The sequence below is a fragment of the Aphelocoma coerulescens genome (assembly GCF_041296385.1).
Source record: "Aphelocoma coerulescens isolate FSJ_1873_10779 chromosome Z unlocalized genomic scaffold, UR_Acoe_1.0 ChrZ_unloc_scaf_1, whole genome shotgun sequence".
Taxonomy (NCBI): Eukaryota; Metazoa; Chordata; class Aves; order Passeriformes; family Corvidae; genus Aphelocoma; species Aphelocoma coerulescens.
This window is the reverse complement of record NW_027184086.1, coordinates 85598-104235: the sequence shown is the minus strand read 5'-3', so window position 1 is coordinate 104235 and position 18638 is coordinate 85598.

The following is an 18638-nucleotide window of genomic DNA, read 5'->3' as shown; positions in this document are numbered from 1 at the left end:
GTGTTAATTTCCTTAGCATTTTTGTATGTCTCAAAATCATACGGCCACACTAATGAAAGGAGAATCTTGCTTGCCTGAAAGAGCAGCCTAGCCCCTGGTAGCTGTCAGAACACAGTTCTCAGGAACAGTTCTTTCCAAGAGGTTGCTGAAGGAAATACTCGGTGGTCAGGATTAGAACCACACAGTTTAGAAACGGAAACTCAAGATGAAAGAATAAGCTCTCTTTTTGAGCTGAGGCACTAAAGCCCAAAGCTTCAGGAACAGGCCCAGTGCCCATGCACTGGAGAGGAAAATGCATCATGTGCCCTCTGGCAGAGCCCTCATGCCTCCTGCAGGTTTTAGGCACTTAGAGCAGAGATCTCCTGTCCGGGCTGGCTTTCACGCCAAGATCTAAACAGCTTCTCCTTTCTTTGCTGCTGTTTTGTTTCTAGGGGTTTTGGAGAAGTTTGTAGAGCATTCGACAATGCCACAGGAGGAGAGGTAAATGTCAACAGTCCCTGCAGATTCTGCAGCTCTTGAGGGCTTTCCCCTCTGGTGTGAGTTGTGGCTGGAGCTTTGGGTCACCGGGAGAGCTGTGCTGCAAAGGCACAAGAAGCACAGACTGGTGCCAGCCTGCAAAATACATTTGGGACAGTCTTTGTCCTTCTCAGCTGCCAGAAGGAAGGCAAAGAGAGCAGTGGTTCCTTTTGGAGAAGGAAGTGCTCACTCACTCTCAGTGGCTAAAACAAAGGTGGTGCCTTAGAGCATCTCACTGCTTTCTTGTGGCTACAGCTTCAGAGTCCTGAATTCTCATTTCTGGCTGCCAGCAAATACATCTGAACCTTACTGGTAGTTCCTTAGCAACCTGCAGTGCTGCACTTGGGAACTGCACGTAGGGAGGGATCTGCAAGGCGTCCCTAAGAGCCCTAAGCCCTGCTTATAGCCCAGGATGTATCTATCCATAGAGTAGCAAGGCTTGGATTACTTCTCTGGATCCCAGGCAGAGCAGCAGAGAGTGTGGGCAGAGCTTTGTGGGTGATAGTTGAGACACCATTGTTACCAAGTGGACAAGGCAAAACGTCAGTGGCCATGTGTCCTGTTTCTGGCCCACAAGGGAGCGGAGAAATGGGCTGTTGCAATGTCAGTTCCTAATTACTCCAGTGTCTAATCACAAGGCACTTTGGCACAGCTCAGCTGTGTCATTCCAAAATCACTCGCTCCATGTGTGTTGTGGTCTCGTGCCACCAACTTCTCAAGGTACTGATTGTCATTGTCATTTTAGGTGGCCATAAAGAAAATTAGTCTGCAAGGACTGAGGAGGAAGGAAGTAACTGTCAATGAACTCACGGTCATGAAGATGAATAGGAATCCCAACCTGGTCAACTATTTAGACAGGTGAGTGGTCGTGGTCTTATCCCATGAATGTTTGTTTACCTACTGCAAGCATGAGAGGTCAAAAACCCACTTTGATCTGTGGCAGAAAATAGGGCCATTAATTACTGATCAATTATTATTTCTCTTCTCATCTCCAATGGATGGGAAGAGAGTGCATTTTGTCTGCATTAGTCTTCCCTGGCACACATCGTTTGACAATTCTTCAAAAGCCTGCACCAGTGCTATCTTACTAAGTCAATACCCTCTAAGTTCACTGCCACCACGTTGTCTTGGGGCTTGATTTTTCTCAAGAGTCTTAAATGCTGATGAACCATCCGAGAGAGGATTTCCCTTGGACTGCAGCCCCTCTTTTCCATTGCTGGGCATGCCAGGAAGACTAGGTGCTTTTCTTCCATAAACACCATGTGTGACAGCTTTTTATCTGGGCTGTTAGTAAACTGCGTTTTTCACTTGCTGGCCATCTAAGACATCTCCTTTTTCACAGCTGTGCCTTTCTCCTTGACACAGCACAGACCGCAATCACTGCACAGCCTAGAGGGAATGTCTATTCCTTTGAGTCTGTCCTCGTTTCAAAGGGACCTGGAAACAAGAATCAATCGTTGTCTTTTCCAAACAGTGGCGTAGCCATGCACGTTCATCTCCATGGCCTCATTTCCTTCTTTCAGCTACCTTGTGGATGATGAAGTCTGGCTGGTGATGGAGTACATGGATGGAGGCACTCTGAGAGATGCCATCAATGAGATGTACATATCTGAAGATGAGATGGCAGCCGTCAGTCGGGAGGTCAGGGATCCCACCTGTGCTTCCGAGGGCTTGGGCAGGATTGTCTGGGAAACAGGGGCTGAGAACTGGAGGGATTCCATGTGCCAAACTTTGCTTCTGTGTGGCTGCTATGCTATGGGGAAGCAGGGGAACTGCGTGGCAGTGTGCCTGCACTCCCTGTACTCTGTTCTTGTACTCTTATCTCCTGCTGTTGCATTCTCACTCTGTCTCTTGTATTTGTAGTTGCTGTTCTCCACCTTGCCTCTCTGAATGCTTGCCTGGAGCCTGTCTGCACGGCATTCCTTGCCTGTAAAAGCAAAGGTGCTGGTAGCAGAATTGGAAACTAGTGGTAAAAGGGACTCATTTCTCAGAGTCCTCAGCTGAAAAGGGTAATAGTGCACCCAAAATGCTGTTTGCTTCTGAAAGGCGACTCATGTGATACTTCCAAGTCTGTGCTGAGGCCAGCAAGAAAACCTTTGCCATGCAGCCTCCCACCCAAAAGTGAGCCGCTTCACAGCAAAGGGAGGGACTCTTTCTTTCTTGGCAAAGCCTTGCTTGTCCTCTGGATGAAGAAAGCACATCCACTGCAGCAGCAGTCATTCTGGCTGCTTTGCAGAGGACAGTCTAGAACAGCAATTCCCGTTGGCTCTCTCAAAAGCTGACGTGCCTTCCCTTAGAAAGGTAGTGTTGGAGCAGCAAGCTCTTCCTCTCAATGGCTCTGTGTTCTGCCATTACACTCTATTCCCCTGGAAAGGGAATCTTTTAGAGCTGTTTCCTGTCTTGTGGGCTCAAATCACACCACTCATTTTTATCCTCCTGTCTCTGTTTTCTCTCTCAGTGCCTGCAAGGACTGGATTTTCTTCACTCAAACCATGTCATCCATCGAGATGTGAAGAGCTGCAACATCCTTCTCAGAACTGATGGCTCTGTCAAGCTGGGTTGGTATATTCTTGGCCAGGCAGAGCGTTCCGGGCATGTGGGGTTTGGGGCTGCTTTTGAGTGACTGCCAGTTCCCCCAGAGTGGTGCTGCTGGCAGTGCAGGGACCCCTGCAGCGAGCTGAAGGCACAGTTGCAACGTGCACAGAGGTATGGCGAGGAAAAAGCAGTCCAGAGTGGCACTGGTTTGGGTCTGTGCGTCCCTTCCAGAGGGAGGGAGCTACAATCGAAAGGTTCCAGGAAATAAAAGCCACTTCTGGGGGCAGGATTAAAAAATCTAAAAAGCAGCCACTTCCGTGTTTCCTTGGCTAAAGTCCTGAGGAAACAGAGCAGGGACGAGATCTCCAGAATCCAGGAGATTCAACAGCACTTTCTCAGACTTACAGTGGGGAGTTCTTTTGCTTGGTTTCCTAATTGTACAGAACTTTTTTGTTCTCCTCAGGTAATTTTGGCCTCTCTGCTCAGCTCACCCCTGAGCAGAATCTAAGGAGCTCAGTGGTCGGGACGTCTTGGTGGATGGTGCCTGAGGTTGTGACAGGTCAACCATATGGCCCCAAAGTGGACATATGGTCTCTCGGAATTGTGGGAATCGAAATGGTGGAACGAGAAGTTCCTCACTGGAATGAAAGTCCGTCCTTGGTAAGGAGCAAATACTCACTGATCCCTCTGTCTTTTTCACCTATCCTGTGTTCTGTCCTCCATCAGACAAAATCCCATTGCCGTCTGCTGGCACTGCTTCCACCAAGGTCCCCTTCTAAAAATGGCCCTGCAGCACATCAGCATCTGCTGTAGTTTTGGTTGCATCAGTGGGGGAACTCAGGCCCTACCACATGCAAACACTCTCCATTCTCAGGCAACACTTTCCTTTGGGTTTTAAGTTGTTCCAGCTCGTCTGTCTGTGTAGAGGTCTCTAATAACACAAAACACACATCTCAGAGCTGGTGGCACATTTCCAGAGAAGAAGGAAAGAAACCCAAACCAACAAAGTTTCTAAAACAGTGCTTTTCTAGAGAAGAACTGCACTCCCTGTACGGTTTCTTGTCACTTGCCTAAAACCTGGGCATGAGGGTGTAAAGGCCGCATAGTGTCTTCTGCTTCTTGTGCAGTGTTGCTGAAACACTTAGTGACCATATTTCTGTCATAGCCCAAGCCACGTTCTCCACGTGACCAAGCTGCAGCCTGGTGACATGGAGAGCCTGCCAAAACCTCCCATTTGTTACCTGGCACTTTCTGGGATGGGCACATCTTTAATGCATTGACTTGAGTAGCCAGAGAAGCAGAGGGCTACCAGAGGGATAGCATTTCTCCTTCTGCTGATTTGACCACGAAAAGTTTTTCTTTTGCCACATCAGAGAAGCTGGAACTTGCAGACTGCTGCGAGACAGAGCTGCAGGTGGCTCCTGTGTGCCCAAACAGGCATTTTCATCCCAATACCTTTCTGCATGCATCTTAACGTGTCTGTGTTGAATGCGAGGTTCCAAATGTTTCTTTCCTTACCTGAGCAATAACTCCCTTTTCTATACTAACACTTGAAAACAGTTAGAGCAAAGTCCCTCTTCCAAACTGCCTGTCAAGCTGGTGTGACTCTTCAGAGAAGCAAAACGTGCTTTTGCTGATGTAGTTGCCCCTAACTAGGTCAGCCAATCAAATCAGCTGCCAAGGCAAGCTCCGCTGGATGCTGGAAAAGCTGTGGCTGCTTTGGGGTTTGGGTTTTTTGTTGGTATAGGAAAGTCATCTCTGCCTCTCTGCCAAGGCAGAAATTGCCACTGCAGAGTTGAGCTTAAACAAGGGGCTCTGGGAGAGCATTTACAGACTTGAAACTGATGCCTGGAGTGGCTACCTAAAACCAGAGACTAGACAAGAATAAGAGAATCAAAATAGGTATTTATTAGAACGGCCTTCAAAGATACAGCCTGGGCAGTCAAAAGGCTACATCCAAGATGGACCCTGGGTCATGAGTTCTTCACAGTTTTGTAAGCTTGGTCCATTTCCATAGCAGGGTTAATTCTCCAATTATGAGCCCAGTTAATGATGTAATTAGCCCAAGTTTGCCCCTCTTCAGAGGCTTTGAGTTCACACATTTTGGGCCCTGGGACAATCGGAGTGTCCTTGGAGAGCAAACCTAGAGAGGCTTTGTTATGTCTAACTAGCACGAGAGAACAGTAGCTAACAGGCCACACAAAACTTCCGAGCTACACACTAGGCAGTACAGGACTTGAAAAATAGAAAAGTTAAAACCTAAGGCATCAAAAGAAGCAGGTGGAGTCTTGTGTTTCCTTTTTCTCCAGGCTAAACTCCTGATAGCCACAGGAGTGCCCCCACAGCTGCAGCAGCCCAACCTATTCTCGGTTTCGCTGCGCCACTTCCTGAGCTGCTGCCTGCAGACAAAGGAGGAGCGGCGCTGGTCTGCCAAGGAGCTCCTGCAGGTAAAATGCAAAGGGGCTGCAGGTCAAACAGTGTCCGAGGATGGGCTCCTCCTCCACTGAAGCCCAAGGCATCAGATGAGCCCCCTTCCTCCTCATCTCCACTCTTGGTGCTTTCCAAATGAAAATGGTGAGGAATCCTGGGCTGGGCTGGCAGGGACCTATCAAGGCCATCTGATCCATGTGGCCTGCAATGAGCAGGGATATCTTGAAAGAGATCAGGCTGCTCAGAGCCCCTTCCCACCTGACCTGGAATGTTTCCAGGGAAGGGACACTTACCAGCTCTCTGGACAACCTGTGCCACTGTTGCACTATGCTCCTTAGACCTACTCGGAGTAAATCCCCTTTCCTTTTAAAAATATTACCTCTGCCTTTGAAGCACTGAGCTTGGAAAGTCATGGTTCATTGCTCTTGGTTGTTTTTTTTCCTTTGGGCAGCATCCATTTGTAACATCAGCCAAGCCTGCGTCCAGCCTGGTGCCACTGATCCAGTCACTGAAGAAGGAGGAGAAAAGATTGCAGTGGCAATCCATCCATTCAGGACTATTTTCTCCATGACCAGCTTAGATGAGGATTGTAGAGTAGGATTGTAGAGTAGGATTGCAGAGTAGGATTGTAGAGTAGGATTCTAAATAAATAAAGTTTCTGAAACCCCAACTCATCTGTAAGATTCCTTATTTCTCACCTTGTGATTTAGCTCAAGATTTCCTTCTCAATTGTCCGTTGTTCCTTAAAGGTGGAAAGTGACACTTATTGCTTCTTTGGTATGGTTTGTCAGTGGGGCAGGCTCTTCTTCATTCATCCTCTCCAGACCACACTGCCTTTGCAATACGGCACACTGGCCGGTTTTTGTCCAGCCATTGTGCTTGTAGTTGAGGCAGAAAGGGCAATGGCATTTGCAGGCAAAAGCAGAGGAGGAGTTGTGCAGCCAAGACATCCTGTGCAGATGTAGGTGTTGAGCTGTGACTCGAGAGCATTGGCGTTCCTGCCACTTGGATTTGTATCCCTAAGCGCAATCTCTTTGGCTCGGGGAGAGTCTTGCTCAGCTGAGAAAGCAGAAAGCTCAGCGAGGGTGCTCTGAAAGGTCTCGTCTGAGGCAGAGCTGTCAGCGAGCGTGAGGTGAGAGCGGCCCGGCCTTGCCCAGGCCGGAGCCCCAGCAGAGCCCACGCAGAGCCCAGAGCAGCCTGAGGCTGGGCAGAGGCAGGCTGGCAGGAGGCCCTTGGAGCTGCAAGAGGCAGCAGCCTGGCACTGGGTGCCTCTTCCTGGGAGCGGGCACATCGTCCCATCTCAGAGCCAAAGCGGCAGCTGGCTGCTGCCGAGGGAAGCGTAGCCGTGCTGGGCACAGCGCAGACTGGTGCCATTGGCCGTCTGGAGGCGGCCCAGGAGGAGAGAAAGGCAAAAGGCAGCCGAGGGCTGGTGCCCCGGCTGAGGATTGCTACTCTTCTGCCGGCTGCCCTGGAAGTCCTGGGAAAGGTTAGCAGTGTGTGCAGCAGCCTGGGCACAGCGGGAGGGAGCCGGGCTGCTCCGCAGGCTCGAGCACGGGGCAGCGTCCTTCAGGCACGGCACTTCTGCCAGGGGCACCGAGGCCAACGGGAGGCAGCGACAGCTCGTCAGGTCAGATCCGCAGGAGCCAGTGCCTCACACAGCTCGGGGAGGAAGCGCCTGCAATCCTGCAGTTCTGCACTGAGTCAGAGCAAAGGTGTGGAATGCAGAGCGTTCTGCAGAAATATTCGGGGCCCCCAGGCCAGCCTGCTTTGTGCTCTCCGGGGCACAGCAAGCAGTGCACCATGCAGCTCTGAGTTGCTGGCAGAGAGGTGTTAAAAATGAACTCACTTTTGGATGCAATTAAATGGTAACAAAGTCGTCGAAGCAAAGGAAAACTGCTTATGAGTAACGATTCCGTTGAGCCGGGTGTGTGCCTCCCTCCCCGAGAGCTCAACACACCCCCCCTCTAAGAAAATGGCTGCTTTTTAGACCCTTTCCCAGCCGGGACGGTCCCTGTCCCCTTTCCCAATGGGTGGGTACTAAGAAACTTAGGTGCTCTCCTGACCACCTTCTTTTCTGTCCCCTCCCCTCCCATCCTACTTCCTTTTTAGTCAGGTCTTCAACCCTGCCCCTCTCCCAGCTCACAGCAACACCCAGCAAATTAACTAGAACAGCTCCAAACCATAAATCCAACATACATCCAACAATTTTCATTCTTTGACCTAAACCCCTTTTGGCTGCAGCAAAATATTACTTCCTCTCTCAGAGGGAATCGGGGATGTGCCTGAGGCTTGTGCTTGAGTAGTGAACTGATTTGGAAGGGAGCAGAAGGCTTTCAGTAGGCAATTTGTGTTTTCTTTATTACTTTGGGAAAGAAAGATGCAATGTGGCTTCAAGCAGCAAAAGCACTTGCAGGGTGCAGTGACGAAATGTTGTGTTCAATTCCCAGGGAAGGAAGGTGTAAATGACCATCAGAGGAGAATTTGAGGAATGGGTGTTACGGGTTCAGGAGGACGCCCATGCCCAGAGAACTCAAGACCCAGTTAGAATTGCAAAGCAAATGAATTTTAGTAGTCACGTTAGCAAGAAATACATACCGGCGCCTGGCTGCTGGAAAAGCCACCGAGCAGGAGAAGGAGATAGAGCATGGCTCCTGAGTGGGAGGGGCAGAAGGGCAGGACTCCTTCAGGGCGTCCCCTGGATAAAAATGGCGTGCGTCATGTCGTCCTCTCCCCTCCACCCCAGGAGCACACCTTATATCTCCTCCTCAGGAGTGGCCAGTTTCAACATCATTTCGTCCAGGGCCAACTTACGAGATGAGGTCACATTGGCCCATGATCATACTCCATGCCAACAATGGCTCTATTATGCATTGTTTCTCCTTTCCCAGGATGAATTCCACCAGGTGACCGATACCTAGCTTCATTTCTAGAAGTTAGTCCCGCTAACTAACAATACAGTCGTCTTCTGCATTATCTTGTCGATGTGCAACACTGCGGACCAAACATGTCAGGCCTCAGATCTGTCTCCTATCCCTGACACATGGGGATGTTCCCCAAATGACCACCAGAGACCCTCAGGACACCCCTACTCTCACATCAAGAACTTCTGACAAGTGGTTTAAATATGTCAAATAGTTTGAAGTCATGTTTAGCCTGTGAGTTTCAGCAAAGTAATGAGTGTGTCTTAGTTCCATGGGTACAAACTAGTAAGTGAGATTGCTGGGTGTGCACGTGTTAGGGAAGTGATTCCCCATGCACCCAGCGCTGAAATCAAGTGCCGCCTCCTTTCTAACGCTGAGCTGGCAGCAGGGATGGATCCCTGCTTGGTAACCTTTCATTGTGGTCACTTATATTGAACAGTAAAAAAGGTTGAAATGAAATATTTCAAGCCGTTTCCCTCTGGTTTCCCTTTTCTGGGGGCCAAAGCTCTGTGCCCCAGGTGGCCTGGGTGTGTGCAGAGAAATGCAGCCCCCACAAAGCCCTTGGTTTTCCCACAAGTCATCATCACTCCTTCCCAGGTGCGCCCAGCTCTGGCAGGAGAGAGAGAGCCCCCGGCGCAGTGGGCACCGTGCCCTCCCAGCCGGGGCTCTCTGGCACAGAGCAGCAGCAGCGCCAGCACCTTTCAACCCGCTCCTGGCCTTGGCTTCAGCCGGGAGCCAGAAGCCTCTGGAAATCAGCACTGCCAGTTGCATTCCCAGCTTGGAGCAGCTCCTGCGGGTGGGCAAATCCTGCCCGTTCAACTGCTTCCATAGAGGACGAAAGGCAGAGGCAGAGACGTACCTACAGAGGGGACCAGGGCGTGTCCAATAAAAGTGCAAATGTGTGGGGAGATTTGTTAGGAATTATTACAGCTGTCATGCAATTAGTGCCTTCTCTCCTGGATCTGTGCAATGCTTTGGGCCATTTTCTTGGTCTAGTTTCCTTTGCTTTGGTCCCATCTCAGTGTTCACTTGGGGTACAGGCTGCAGGTGCTTGGGGCAATCTTTGAGTTACTCTTGGAGCCCTTGAACAACAGGGTTTGACCCACGAGGGGACTTTGTGCTGCTTTGTGACAGAGGAGAACTTCCCAGGCTATTGTGTGTTTGCTGCAGGGAAGCTTGGGTTGCTTAGCATCAATCCCCAGACCAACGCAGAGCAGCTGCTTTGTGATGTCAGGGCATGGTTGCCACGTTGTGGTGCTGTCATCAGAAGGTTGCCTTGGTGCACAGAAGGTCTCAGTGTCAGAGCAGCTCTTGGGCTTGCTCAGAGCAGGAGCATCCTCCTGGTTGAGGCCTTGTCAGGGGGCAGCTGCACTCTGACAGGAGCCTTGTTTTTTCTTGTGTTAGAGCACAGTCTGCAAACTTGCACAGCAGTGCTAAAATCATGGAGGCACTCGCTGCTGCAGTTTGCACTGTGTATGGCATTGGTTATTCCGGCTATTACCTGACTAACCTGACACGTGAGTAGAGGTTTTCCCTGGGTGTAACCCAACCTGGCTTGTGTAGGGCTTCCTGCTCTTTCTTAGTAACTGAGTTGATTTTGAAACAAAAAGACCATTAGGATGCCACTGCTTTGGTAAAGTTCCTGTCAACACATTCAGCTCAAAAGAGGGTGTCTGTAGCCAGGGAGGTGCGGGCAGCATTTGCAAGGGAACGTGCAGGGGTTCCCTTCCCTCCACGGGAGAGTCTGTGGCAGCCGAGTCTGTCATTTCCTCAGGGTGCTGGGTCAAGCAGGACAACTTTGAAAAGGCAGCCTGGGAGGTGTTCTCAGAAGGCCTTCAAAGAACTCTGCAGTTGTGCCTGGAATTCAGGGAAAGCTTCTTTGTTTCTAAATTTTGTCATTAAAAGATTTGACGGTCTAACTCGACCCTTTAATGAGTGCTGAAATAGTGATTCATTTTGCAATGAAGTGCAAACTCCCAAACAGTGAGTGTCCACTCCTGACCCCCAGAGCTGCTCCTGGGCTGTTTCACAGTAGAACTATGACACCTCAAGGGGGTTTGGGGGAAGGTTTTCTGGGCAACCGTTTTCAGTAACTTAATGGAATTAATGCATGCAACGTTTTTATAAAAAAAAGAACCTGAAGGAGAGGATAAAAAAGGCAGCTTTAGCTGTTGGGCAGAAGAGAAATATTGAGTGTTAAAGAACAATTTGCATTTTCTTGATCAAGTTTGTATTCATTTACTGGCAAAAGAGGCCAAAGCCTAGGCACAACCAAGAATATTGTCCTGCTCTCTTGCTGGCTGTGTGGAAGAACTGTGTCTGCTGGAGGGCTGTTGTGAAAGGAAAATACTCTCTGTATGGGTGGGATTAACCAGCACAGGCAGTTTTTTCACAGCATCTGGTTCATTCTCCCTTCCAACTGCAGGTCACTTGATCCGTGTATTCAAAGGTGCTGACCCTGAGGTGAGTGAAAGGAACCTTTGAAGTTCCTGATGTTTAAGAACTGTGGAGGAATCTGAGCTTGGCCTGTGGCAGTAGAGTGAGGAGGGGGAACTGAGTGGGCAGAAAGAAAATCCATTTTAATGTCTGCAGCAGCAATAGCAAAGACATCGCTGTGTAATACCTAATTCTGCATTTATGAGCTTTTAAAGAACTAAAAGCCCAGCTTTGCAGAGAGAACTCTCAGTTGCTTGCTGAGAGTAGCCAGGCTGCAATATCTAATTCAGAGCAATATGCAGTACTGTTGAATTAGCCCATTTTACTTTAGTTGGAGGCACTTGGAATCCCATTGCTTTGCAAGGGTATGATTTCTCCTTAGTAGAGCTGGTTGTAGAGCTGAATAGAGATAAGGTTAGAAATGACAGGCAACTGCCTGTCCCTCACACTCCTGCCTGTCCACAGAGCAGAGAACCAACCGCCGGCTCTCCTCTGGCTCCCTCTGCTCCTGGAGAAGAGGCTGAAGAGGAGCCCAATGTCCAGAACTCTCCAGCTGTGGTCAGTTGTGAACCCGAACGTCGTGAGCCGGTAAGTGCCAGTTGTGGTTGGGGCTGTGTTTAGAGGAAATCAGAGCTGCAAGTTTCTGAGCGGCCAGCACTTGCTGGTGGTGGCCGAGGATGCTGAGTGCTGGAGTCCTGGCAGGACCTAGCGATTCCCCCCAGCCAGTGAGAGCTGGAACACGGCCTTTGAGCTGTCATGTTCAGGCCCCAGCTTGCTGGGATTCCAAGAGGGGCAAACGTGAATCATGAAGGCTCCCCTGTCGCCAGAGGAGGGAGCGCTCCAAAGACACCGCTCTCAGCCTTGCCAGACACGTGGGGGACACGGTGGCCTGGAGAGCCGTGTCCCACTGCACAGGCTGGCCAAGTAGCTGCTGGCACAAAAGCTGTTGATGTGAGCACACAAGGGCTTTGGGGTGGTTTGTCCACATGAGCTTCTTGGGTGGGCCGAGCTGGGAGTATTTCAGAGACACACTGGGGACGGGGAGGTGCTGCTTGAAGTCAGGGACTTTGGTGCCTTGGTTGCCAGGTTGTTCTTTGACCTCTTCAGGCAGAGCAGTGAGGAGCAGAGCTGACAGGGGCTCTGAGTGCGCCTGTGTTTTTGTATTTGATAAGCTGCAAAGAGATGGTTGTGTTGTGCACGGACCTGTGTGGGGCCCCTCTTCTCCCGTGTGGCAAAAGAAGCAAAGTGCGCAGTTGGGAGCCCTTCTTCCGTGGCAGAAGCCAGAGGCTGCCATGTTTCTGCAGATACTTTCTGTTGTGAAGTCTGTTTTTAAAACTGCATTTGAAAACTGCATTGGAGCCTAGAGTGGGGGCAAAGATTTTGCTCTGAAGTAGGTGACACTTTCATCTTTTTGTTTGTTGGTTTGTTGGTTTCCTAGGAGGAGACTCCCTGTATTTTCTTTCTCGGCAAACAAAGGTGCTTTTACTCAACCTTTCCTGGGCTTTTCTAGCACTGGACGAGATTCTGCTAGAATTTTAGCTTGCAAGCTGGCCGTTCTGGAAGTTGCAGTATTTTTGCATGAGAACACGTAGTTTGGGGCAGGGAGATTGGTGCAGAAGGAGCTGTTCTGGTGTCCGGCCAGCCAGCAGGGCCTTGCACATCACTCTCAGGTTAACAGCGCCCGTGCCTTTTGGCAGCCCAGGGGAGCAGAATGTGTTGTATTCCAGGTATAGGAATTCAGCAGGAAATCAACACGCTTGCATTCCAGCTGGTCCTCTGAGGTCGGAGGGGCTGGGAGGGGCTCAGCTTCATTTCTGAAGTGCAGCCACTTTAACATCATCAGTCTGGTTGAGTCCAAGAGAAGAACTTGCCCCAGTACAGATGCACAAAGAGTGCAGTTCCAAGTGCAGTGCCCTGGGTCTGCTCGCATTCTATAAGGACCTTCCTGCTCCAGGTTCCCCAAGAGTGTGATTTGTTGAAGCAACAGGAGAGCGAGTTCAGGATTGCTGCTGATCAGGGCACTGGCTACCAAGTGTTGATGTGTGTAGTGAGGGAAAGCATAGGAAAAGAGAGATGATAACAGTGAGATAGATCTATCTATCTACCTATCTATCGATCGATCTATCGATCTCTCTCTCTCTCTATCTATCTATCTATCTATCTATCTATCTATCTATCTATCTATCTATCTATTTATCTAAATGAAACTTCCCTGCTCTGCTCCAAGGCAATTGGAGGTGCAAAGCTCACCTAAAGACATCCTTTCAGGAGAGGAGGAGAGACATGTTCCATCAAGCGATCCTGAGCAGGCAGAGATGTTTCCCCCTCCAGAGATGGTTGTTTTTTCCCCTCAGAGGTGTTTTCCTCCCCCTGTTTATCCTTGAAAGTTTGGTCTGTCCTATGGGTGTGGAGCAATCCCATCCTCTAGGTGGGGTTTGGTGACTCTGGTCAAACATGCATTACAGGACACATACAGGACACATTTCCATCACTGGCATCCTGAAGGGTGTCTAAGCGAATTTGTTAATGGGGCCTTCTGAGGGTCTCTGTTACTGCCGGTCAGAATTCTCAGTTGATAAAAGAGGGAGGACAAGAAACACCTTGGTTCCCCTCCAAATACTGAGGTGGCCATAGAGGCCCTCTGACCTCCATTGGAGGCTCTTTGTTCGCATCCTCATCTCCTGAATAATCCAGGATTTGTAACAAGAGTGTAGATGTCAGAAAGGCAGGAATGGCAGTGCAGGCCTGAAGAGAACATGAACTCCAGAAGTGTCTCTCACAAGGAGCAAGCTCCCACAGGAAGCCACCTGCAGAGCCAGGGTGGGGCTGTGGGACAGGGCTGGGTGTCAGTCACTTCTGAAAGACAAGCAGGACACGGCAGAAGAGGAGCGAGGTCCTCAGCAGAACCTTGAGAAATGCCCCACGTTCCCTGTCAGATGCCTAAGAGTCTGTTGGAGCTTCAGTCCCAGATGGAGCCTGACTGTAGTGCCAGTGTCACTTTGGAATCTGTGCCTCCCCGTGGGCAGAGAAGGACCCGGGAGAGCAGCAGCACATTGCTTTGGGAATGTGCGAGCCCAGTCTCTGAGTCCTGCCCCACAAATATTTTATGGGAAGTTGAAAGCCATCTTCTCTTGCTTTCTGCGCAGCTCCTTCTAGAGAAAGAGCATGAGCAGATTGCTCTGTCAGAGATGCCTTGCCAGACTCGGCGAGAGCTGTTCCCAGCCCGAGAGCAGCTCAGGCAGCAGGTGGAAGAGGCACAAGAGAATGGCCAGGTGAGCCTGCCTAGGCAGGTGACAGAGTGAAGGGCAGGAACAGGGACATAAAACGGAGCTCTTGGGACTGAGGAGGCCAGGAGTCCCACAGGCACTGAAAGCACAGAGCCTTGTCATCTGCAGAGACCAGTGCTGGGATGGGAGGGTTCCAGTGGAAGCAGAGCTGGGTAGGGAAGCAGAAGGGAGGGGCTGAATGAATGTGATTTTGAGGCTGAAAGAGGAAAAAGCTGAGCCTGATGGCAGCTGCCAGTCACTTGCTCTGCATTTGTGTGTACAGAACATCAAGGCAGAGCCACAAGCAGAGCTGCCCGAAGCCAAGAGTGACATCAAGGCAGCAAAGAGGAGGAGCAAGGAAGACATCAGAAGCATCCAAGAGGAGAAGAATCTCCATCAGCACAGGAGCGATCTACAAGAGCAGGTGAGTGTAAGAGCTGAAGCCACTCCACTCGTGAGACATCCTCTCTCTGCTTCTTTGCAGAACATCGACAAAGAGCTGCAGGCAGAGCTGCAGGAAACTGAGGCTAGGATCAAGGCAAGGGAGAAGAGGCTGGATGAAGGACTGAAAATCATCCGAGAGGAAATGAATCTTCTACTCCAAAAGCATGAGGCTCTACAAAAGCGAGTGAGTGAAACAGACAGAGCCGCTGCAGTCACCAAACTGGTGGTTTCTGCCCTTCTTGCTTTTCCTCTACAGAGCAGCAGGCAGGTGGGGTGATGTCTCTGAGTGCCATCCTGCTGTGGTCTCTATCACAGCCACTCTGAAGGACACGTCCTGGGCTGCTGAATCTCAGCTGCTGCCCTGGACAGTGTGACTAGTCCTTTGGCCTTTTGGCCAGCAGTCATCCAAATGGATTCCTGCTGGCCTGTTCCTGCTCTCCTTGTTTCTTGAGGTGTTTTTGCAGGTCAGCTTGGTGACCCTGATGGATCTTGAAACAAGCTGTCTGTATCCCTTGTGAACCTGTTCTTTCCCTTTCCTCACAGTCGCTGACCCACGGCTGACAGGGATAAGCTGTACTGTCTGACTGCTTTGTTGTGTTTGACTTGAGGTGGAAGTGTTGACATCTCACCTGGCAGCCTGCAAAGACTTCCAGCAAGTGATTGGCCACAAAGAGCCCCAAGGCTGGCGTGGGGCACAGGAACTGTCCCAGCCGGACCTGCTGCAGCTTGAGCCCGTCCCGAAGATGGTGGAGGAAAAGAGGACTCCATGGGAGGAGGTAGAACATTAGAACAAGGAGATGCAAGTGTGTCCATAGTCCTTGGAGGGGGAAAAGAGTGCTTGGGAGGAAGTGGAATAGTCATTGCAGCAGTCATCCTTCAGAAAATCCATGAGAATGGAACAGGAATCTGGCCATGAACTCAAGTAAAATCAGCCTTTGGTTTTGACCCATCCGGTTTGAGAAGTGGACATGCAAAAAAATCCATTTTAAGAGCCCTGCATGTGGCTGACAGCATCTTCCTCTGGGCCTGCATTTGAAATGGGATCCCAGGGCAATCTCTGCCAGCCACACTTTCTGACACAACCTCATTTCTTATCCCAGATCTACACAGGCTCTCGCATGGAACCTGCTCCTGCAGCAGCAGCAGCAGCAGCAGCATTGTCTAAAGGAGCCTTTGCACCCCAGCCTGAGAAGTGGAGCCCGGGCAGTTTGCTCAGCTCCAACACCGACACAGCTTCTTCCCATCAACAGGAGATGGAGGATGACCTCCTGGAGCTACTGAGTACGTCTTGTGTATTTCTTGTGTGAGGGACAGTGTATTGTGTGCATGTGTCAGCATAGCTGTGCCAAATGTTGCTCCGCAGTTTGGTGTCACAGGGACATTTAGGACTCCTCACAGGAAGTGCTGTGCTTCGAGGCAGCGAGGGAGTGCTCTGGGTGTTCCTGCTGCCTCTGAGCACAGCTCAGACTGCCTTGGCTTTGCCTAAGCTTCCCTCTCTGCTGAAGGCAGAAGCAGGGATTGTTCCTGCATCAGCTGTGACCTAGCAAATGATCTAGGCAAGTCCTCTGTGCTAGTGGCCAAACTGAACGGAATATTTGGCTTCCTAAATTCTCCTTAGACTCCTGATTTCTCAGCATTCATCAGAGCAAAAGACCTTCGCAGAAATTGTTTGGTTTTGGGGTTTTGTCTTTTGGTGGGTTTGTAAGGATTTTGGTTGGTGGTTTGTTGTTTTGGTTTTTTTTTTTTGTGTTTGGTTTGGTTTGGGCCTTTTATTTTTTTTTTGGTGAAGTTGTTTTTTCTCCATCCTGAAGGAGCTCTTCTTCCTCATGTGTCTTATTGGTGTAATTTTGATGACTGTTACTATTACCACTACTACATCTACAGTTGGTTTTTATGACAATGCAACATTTTTGCCAATGACCACTTCTTTGAAAAAACATCAAGTGACAGCACAAATTGAGAGCAAGAGGTGTTTTCCACATGTCCCCAAAGAAAAAGCAGATACTTTTATAACAATCCCTATTTAATATCCTGGTTTCATGCTTATAAGGATGTGTCCAAGAGACACATTGATGTGGCGTGGTCAGGTAAAACTGCACTGCAGGCATTTCTCAGGAGTGAGCCTCCAGCCCATCCACTGTCTATCCCTCAGATCCGTGGCACTTTTTCATCCCTGATTCCCAATCATTCCCGTGACTGTTAGAATGCTACCCGTTGGCCCAAGCCCTGCACAGCTCACTCTCTAGGAAAACACATGAAGCCCTTTGTGATTCTGCAGCACAACCCATTGATTCTGCTTCCTGCCCATAACAGCTGCCAGTGCTGTGCTCTCAGGTAAGACCTGGGGGGGCTGAGAACAGAGCCCAGTTGACTCTGTGTCTACCATCACCTGTTGGGACAAGAAGGGCATTGATGTGCACCTCGGTGTGTCTGATCTCAAAGCCAATCCTCTTGTGTCCTGAAAGGGGGCAAGAGCTTGGAACGGGGCTCGGTCTGGCTGTGGCTTCTTCCCAGTGCTTGTCAGTGCTCATCCTTGGGCCTTCCCAGCCCTGCTGTGGTACCTGCCCTGCCCCTGACGGCCGCTGCGACTGCAGAGGCTGGAGCCTTCCTCAGCTGAGAGAGTCCTGCTGCTGCCCGGCCGCTGCAGCGCGGAGCTGCCGGGAGGCAGCAGCCCCTCGTCTGGGCCGGCTTCTGCATGGCACGGCCTGGACTCACGAGAGGCTCAGCATCTCCTCTGGGCAGCTGTCCGTGCCACGCCGGCGCCCGAGGAGCACTGCTGTCCTTGCTGCCCGTGGCCGCTGTGCCGAGCTGGGAAGGCGGGGACGTGTGCGGAGCTGAGAGGGCGAGTCCAATGCCAGCGACTGATCCGCGCAGTCAGGGGGAAGACAAGCAGTGTGGTTCTTCACATGGGACACGGGCAAGGGCATCTTTGAACTCAGCCTGCCCATAAAGGCTGAGCACCCTGATGCGGAAAGCCCCGTTGGTATTGGTCACAACGTGAGCTGCTCTGGTTTACAAAAAGAAAGGCATTCCTTTGGCAAGATGCCCTCCTCTCCTGCGAATGCATCTCTCTGTGCTTTGTTTCCTCTCAAGAGATCTCTTCAGAGGACTGTAGAAAATCAGTCTCAGTGTTGGCCATCTGTGCTGCAGAGCTGCCTGGCCTGTTGCTGTTGCTGTTGTGGTTCTTGTCGCTGTTGTTGTTGTTACCCAGATGACCACAAAAGGCTCAGAGCCCCAGAGAGTGGGGTTGCCTTTTGTATCTCCTGGAAGGTGGCATCTCTGCTTTCAAGTGAGCATCTTGCACTTTGTTTCCCTCAGGGAAAATGGTGAGCATGGACAATCCGGTGACGAAATACACTGAACTGGAAAATATCGGCAGCGGGTGAGTCCAACCACAGTTTCTTCTACAAAACCGTGGGCCGGCTGTTCTGCTGGTGGAATATCTATCAAGTGTCAAGTCAGGCAAGCTGCAAGCATGTTCAGACACTGGGCTTAGATTGGCCCATCTCTCAGTGCTGGTCAGAATTTGTAAGTGTGGTCAGAAGGCATTGTCAAAGACATCTCCATGCTGCCACGGTCTTGCCTGCAGCAAGGAACAGGAGCTGGAAGATCTCCTGTCTCTCAAGTGTGGGACAGCCGTGTGTTAATTTCCTTAGCATTTTTGTATGTCTCAAAATCATACGGCCACACTAATGAAAGGAGAATCTTGCTTGCCTGAAAGAGCAGCCTAGCCCCTGGTAGCTGTCAGAACACAGTTCTCAGGAACAGTTCTTTCCAAGAGGTTGCTGAAGGAAATACTCGGTGGTCAGGATTAGAACCACACAGTTTAGAAACGGAAACTCAAGATGAAAGAATAAGCTCTCTTTTTGAGCTGAGGCACTAAAGCCCAAAGCTTCAGGAACAGGCCCAGTGCCCATGCACTGGAGAGGAAAATGCATCATGTGCCCTCTGGCAGAGCCCTCATGCCTCCTGCAGGTTTTAGGCACTTAGAGCAGAGATCTCCTGGCCGGGCTGGCTTTCACGCCAAGATCTAAACAGCTTCTCCTTTCTTTGCTGCTGTTTTGTTTCTAGGGGTTTTGGAGAAGTTTGT